Here is a 5850-nt window from a genome sequence, read left to right on the forward strand (position 1 = left end):
CACACCCCAGAGCCCAGGGCTGCTCCTCAGCTCCAGCTTCCTGCACCTCTGCACCCACAGGCCTCTCCTTAATAATCCCTGGATTTGGGAATAATAAAAGCTAGACTTGGCCTGAACCCGGCACGGCCTCTGGGACGAGAGGAATGGGCTCTGTGGGTGGGGGGATTCCAGGAGAGCCTCGGCCTGCCCCTCGCCCACACGGCACAGAAGGTGCTGGAAAGCACCATCCCCTCCCCGCATCCAACGGGGGAACCAGGCACAGACTGGAAACTCCATCGCTGCCAGCAGTCCCTGCTAAAAAAAGGAGAAGAGAAAGGGATTCTTGCTTTGTTGTTTGTACCTCGGTGCTGCCTCAAAAGCAGCGATTTTTTTACCTGGAAACATCGGGCAGTGACAGAGCCTGCAAGGATGGAGCTTCTGTAGCACAATCCCAGCTCTGTTCTGGTTTAAACTGGATTTCCACTGACCTTTCCAAGCCCGTCATTCAGCCCCCACGCCCAGGGAACAGCCCCTCTTAGCAAGACTTTCCAGCCCCCAGCCTGGGAAGGGGAACAAACCCCCAGAGACTTGGCTGTGTTCCCAGGGACCCCCCAGGTCCCTCCCAGCACCAATCCTGCTGCTCAGCTGCAGGGCTGCAAAGCCCTTCCAGAGGAAAGCTTCACAAAATCCAAGTTCAAGACCAACCTTAACCCCTGTTTATTAACTTAAGAACATCCCTCTCAGGCTGACAAAGCCCAGGCATCACCTGCCAACTGTCTCATTCACCAAGGGGAAAGCAAAGGCCAGGCCTGCCTCATTAAAAACCATTACATAACATTAAATAACAAAGGGCTACAGGACATTCTTTGCTTGGTGGACATGTAAGAATGAATGACTCAAAAATTAACGCTTCTTTCCTCCAGACTCTCAGTGTCTCCAACACCCCGGGGAGCCCAAGGAGCACCTTATTTCCAAGGCAACAGTGTCGTGGCTCATCCTAAATCCTGCTCTCACATCCAACTTATTGCCACAGACACTAAACAAGACACAAGCACTTCCCAGCTCTCCCTCAGAGCACTGTTCCCACCAGACAGCAGTGGATGTGTCTGATCCCTCACGGGAACAGGGGAGGAAGGTGAGATCTCAGCCTGTGGCCCAGGGAACCCTTCCCCAGCCTAAGAGGAGCTCTGCTGGACAGGACTCCAGGCTCCCCTCACACCACCAGCTCAGCTCCTTGGCACACGAGGTTATGAGGACTTGGTTTCACTGACACTTGGTTTCAAGACACTAAGACCTGCATTTCCTCTGGCTGAGGATGTTTCCTCAGCAGGGGAGGCACATGCCAGCAGAGCACCACTTGGAAATGCCAGTGCTACCAACCTCCCAGCAGGAGACAGACTCCATGGGCACCGGGACATCTTCCTGGACACATGGCAAACTCCTGCCCCTCCTCTCTGGAACCAGAGGAGCCAATTTAAAGTGTTTATAGAGCTAACTGAACTCCTCTACTCCAAACTCTGGGAGTGGATAAAACCATGGACTTCTTGCTCCATGTAGCATTTTAGAACACCCCGTTTCAGCTCACCTAGAGAGCCATTTCCTGAACCACACAGGGCTCCTCGGCTCCGAGCACAGAGAGGAAGGCAGAGAGGCAGCCTGTGGTTTTACACCCACTGCATCACCCGGGGCTGGGGGGCCTGGGAGCTGGGGGGTCACAGCTCTGAGCACTGTGGGCCCAGGGCAGCCCCGTGTGTCACCCCAGCACCTGACAGGGTGGGACAGACAAGGCAGGGGGGTGCTGGAACACCTCAGCTCCATGCACGGAATCACACGTGGTTTGGGTTGGAGGGGATCTTAGAGCTCATCTCATCCCACCCCCTGCCACGGGCAGGGACACCTTCCACTAGCCCTTTGATCCAACCTGGCCTTGGACACTTCCAGGGATCCAGGGGCAGCCACAGTTTCTCTGGGAAACCTGTGCCAGGGCCTCCCCACCCTCACAGGGAACAATTTCTCCCTCACATATAACCCAAACCTATTCTCTTTCAGTTTGAAGCCATTCCCCCTTGTCCTGTCACCACAGTTCCTGATGCCCTGGCTGCTGTTTTAAGGCCAGTTATTAGGAATAATGCACCAACCTAACAGGCAAGGGAGGGGCTGCCCACAGGAAGGGCTGCAGGGCTACAGCCTGGGCAGGGACTTAGAAAAACTCCCCAGGAGATGGAAGGCAGCTGGTGTGAATTAGGGAGCCTGATGCTCCACACTCAGCTGCCCCTGAGGAAAGTCACCTTTACACCTTCCTCACACCAAAGCTGCTGCTTCTCTACAGCAACAGACCTGCCAGCAGGACACAGAAACAGCCACTGGTGAAACCCCAAACTATTCCCAGGCACGCAGCTCTTCTGGCAGGAAGGCAAGTTGTTCTCCAGTGGAATCCCAGAGCTGCTGGGACCTGCTCTCCCTCCTTCCCCTTCCCAGCTCACAGGGCACAGCCAAACCCAAGCAGGGCCGAGGAAGGAGGCTCAGCTTCACAGCTTCTCACTGCGCCCACGACAGCCACGTCTGCCCAGGCAGAGCCCAATTACAGGGCTGTGGGCAGAGCTGCTCCCACAGGCTCTGAGCACAAAGTCGTGGCAAGCACACCGAGGAGGCTCCTGAGCTGGCACCCGGGCCTGGCCCTGCTCAGCAGCACCACGAGGGAGGAGGGTCTGACTCCCTGAGCTGCAGCTGGAAGCCACGGGAGCAGCACAGGGCAAACCAGGCCACCGTGTGCTGGTCCCAAACCCCACGGCCCTGCTGAGAGCGGGGAGGGTCTCCTGCACAGCCCACCGCCCCTGCACACCCCACAGCAGCGGCTCAGGGGCTGCTGCTCTCCCAAGGCTCCCTCACCCCTCCCACTGAGCCTTCACTGCCTGTAGAGCTGCAGTTCCTGTCTGAAAGCAGATAAACAGCTTCCTACCCACACTGGCTCACACAGGGACTGGGCCTGGTAGCAGTGCCCGGGCACACACCTGGAGGGACCAGCCACAGCACAGGAGTGCTGCTCCAGCACAGCTCACCCAGCTCCTCAGAGCTAGGAAAACCATGGGAGAGGGGGGAGTGGGCAGGGGGAGACAGCAGCTCCGGAGCACAATCAGTCCAGTAAAGATGTTTATTGGCAGCTGCTCTCAGACACGGTCTCTTCCAGCCCAGTGGGGCTGGAGGGGGGAAAAATACCGATTGTCCATGAGCACAACCCTCATGTCACTCCCATTGATCCGCTGAGTCACTCCCGTATTCACAGTTTTGACAACACCCGGAGCTGCTCAGGAGCTCGGACACGGAATACAAAACAAGGCCCACCGGGAGAGCAGTGCCCAGGAGCCTGCCCAGCTGCCAGGGCCAACTTCCTCCTCCTCCTCCTCCTCCTCTCAGGAGCTGCACCAAGAGCACCCAGCACACACCTCGCTGCAAGGGCAGGGCACGCAGATCCATCCAGGGGGCCTGGAGAGGCTGCTGGACACAAAGTGTCCCCTGCAAACCACCACCAACCGCAGCCCGGCTGTGCGGGCACAGGAGCAAAGCAGGGAGGCAAAGGAACCACACAGGTGATTTTTAAGGGAGTTATAAGTGATTTATAAGGCCTCACAGATCTGTCAGCCAACAGGGAGGAGATCAAACCCCCAGGCAGAGGCATGGCAGGCCAGTCACCCTTACAGCCCCCCAAACCTCATGCCCCCCCAAACCTGAGCACACTGGGGTCAGACCGGTCTGCACCACAGGACCACGACCCTCCCAGCACCCCAGGGAGCGACAGAACACCGCCCAAACAACGTTCCTATCTGCAAAGCACCAAATTAAAACAAAACCAACAAATCTTTGGCAAGTTCCTCCCAGCAGCCAAGCCTATCCCGCCACGGCGAGGGCTCCCCATGGAGGCCTCCTGCCCTAATTTGCAGCAATTCTTTGTCAGACCACTGGCAAACACCAAACGTTTGCTCCAATCTGTTACATAAGGCCCAATTTTTAAGCCCCTGTCGTGGCCATGGGGAGATGGGGGCACTCTGTGCGTGTGGCAGCCTGGCAGGTGAACTTCCACACTGCTCTGGTCGCACTTCCACATCTGCAACCACTTGTTGTGCAGAGGGAAAACGAACGGATTTGGTTAACGAGGCGACTTCCAAAGGTTTTCCACACCTTTCCACCCGTGTCCTGGTTACCTCGAACTGTCTGGAAAGGACTGATGTGGCAACTCCAAAGAGGTTTGTCAAACTTTGGTTTTTAACTTCCAAAATGCACCAAGCACGGCAAGTCCTCAGAGCACAAAAGAAAAGGCACCTTCCTGACCATCCCCACAGCTTCCCGTTGTTCGCTCCCCGGGATCCAAGGCTCGGATCCCCGGCTCAGCTCCCTCCTGCCAGCCAGGGACAGGAGCCACGGGGCCTCCCCGGCAGAGCTGCTGCTCCTCTGCAAACCTCAGAGGCGGCCCGGATCAGCTCCTGTCTGCTGGGGGCAGGGAGGGGGGAGGGCACTTTTTCCTGTTTCTCACATTCATCCTCACCCGCTTCGCTGAAGAAAACAAAATAAAAATTAATAAAAAAAAAATCCGTTTTAAACACCACGTTCGGCACAGGCCCTTTCCCCCCCCAAAATAAACACTTCCCAAACCCCTCTGGTGAGAGAGAGGAAAAGCCACATACAAAGGAGCCAACATCCTGCAGGCCGGGGCAGGGTGCGGGCCGGGGGGACGATCCGACCGCATCCCCAGCGCCCCCCGGGCCTCGGGGGGATCCTGGGGGGCTGAGCCCCTCCCTGGGGGGCTGAGCCCCTTCCCGAGGGCCTGAACCCCTCCCTGCGGGCCACCGCACAGGCACGGCCGGGAGGGCACGGGGCGAGGCGGCCCCGGGCCCTCAGCCCCCGGCCCGGGACCCGCCGATCCCCGGCCCCAGAACCCCCCCCTCTCGGTCCCGCCGAACCTCACACCCCCTCCGCGACCCCCGGGCCCATCTCAACCCCCTCCTCACCTTCACCACCCCCGAGCCCTCCGTGCCGAGCCGGGGCACCTCCTCAGTGCCCGCCGCCCCCTCAGCGCCCACCGCCCCCTTCCCTCCCCGCGCCCCCACCGCCCCCGCCCGCGGCGCCGCCCGGCGCGGCCCGTCCCTCCCGGCTCTGCCGGGCCGTGTCGAGCGGCGTCCCCCCGTCCCTCCCGGTCCCTGCCCGGCGGCGCCCTCACGGCGTTACCTCGGCGGGTCCCTCAGCGCCGGGCGGTGGCGCCGCTGCCCCGCGGCCGCTCCCCCATGGCGGCGGCGCCCCCGGCCCGGCCCCGCTCTCAGCGCCTCAGCCTCCCCTGCGCCGGCCGCTGCGCCAACGGCGTAAAGTGAGCGCTGCGTTAACGGCGTAAAGTGAGCGCTGCGTTAACGGCGTAAGGGTCGCGCCAACGGCGTAAAGTCCGCGCTGCGCCAATGGCGTAAAGGCCGCGCCAACGGCGTAAAGCGAGCGCTGCGTTAACGGCGTAAAGCGAGCGCTGCGTTAACGGCGTAAAGCGAGCGCTGCGTTAACGGCGTAAAGCGAGCGCTGCGTTAACGGCGTAAAGGCCGCGCCAACGGCGTAGAGCCCGCGCCGCGCCAACGGCGTAAAGGCCGCGCCGACGGCGTAAAGGCCGCGCCGACGGCGTAAAGGCCGCGCCGACGGCGTAGACCCGCGCTGCGCTAACGGCGTACGGGCCGCGCGGGGCGCTGGCGGAGCCCTGCGCCGCTGGCGTACCCGCCGTTGTGAATGCGGCCCGCGGGGTGGGGGGGCCCGCGGCGCTGGCGCAGGCGCGTTCGGGAATCGCGGCGGGCGCCGCGCGGGCTTTGCGGCGGTGGCGCTTTACGGCGGCGGCTCCTCCTCGAC

The 5850-nt window shown here is 60.8% G+C and overlaps 1 protein-coding gene across 2 annotated transcripts in view; it reads right to left on the reverse strand.

Annotated features, from left to right (window-relative positions):
- The window catches only part of CSNK1G2 (casein kinase 1 gamma 2), a 42035-nt gene extending 36688 nt beyond the window's left edge, over window positions 1-5347 (reverse strand). Inside the window, exon 1 of one of the 2 annotated variants that reach the window (XM_051810701.1) lies at window positions 5200-5347. The gene's annotated coding sequence lies outside the window, so the exon portion shown is untranslated. The remainder of the gene's footprint in view (window positions 1-5199) is intronic. The other variant, XM_051810702.1, reaches the window with a different exon arrangement.
- Window positions 5348-5850: the final 503 nt, after the last annotated feature.

Source organism: Manacus candei, unplaced genomic scaffold, assembly GCF_025592945.1.
Source record: "Manacus candei isolate 608988 ecotype Guabito, Panama unplaced genomic scaffold, ASM2559294v1 h1tg000078l, whole genome shotgun sequence".
Taxonomy (NCBI): Eukaryota; Metazoa; Chordata; class Aves; order Passeriformes; family Pipridae; genus Manacus; species Manacus candei.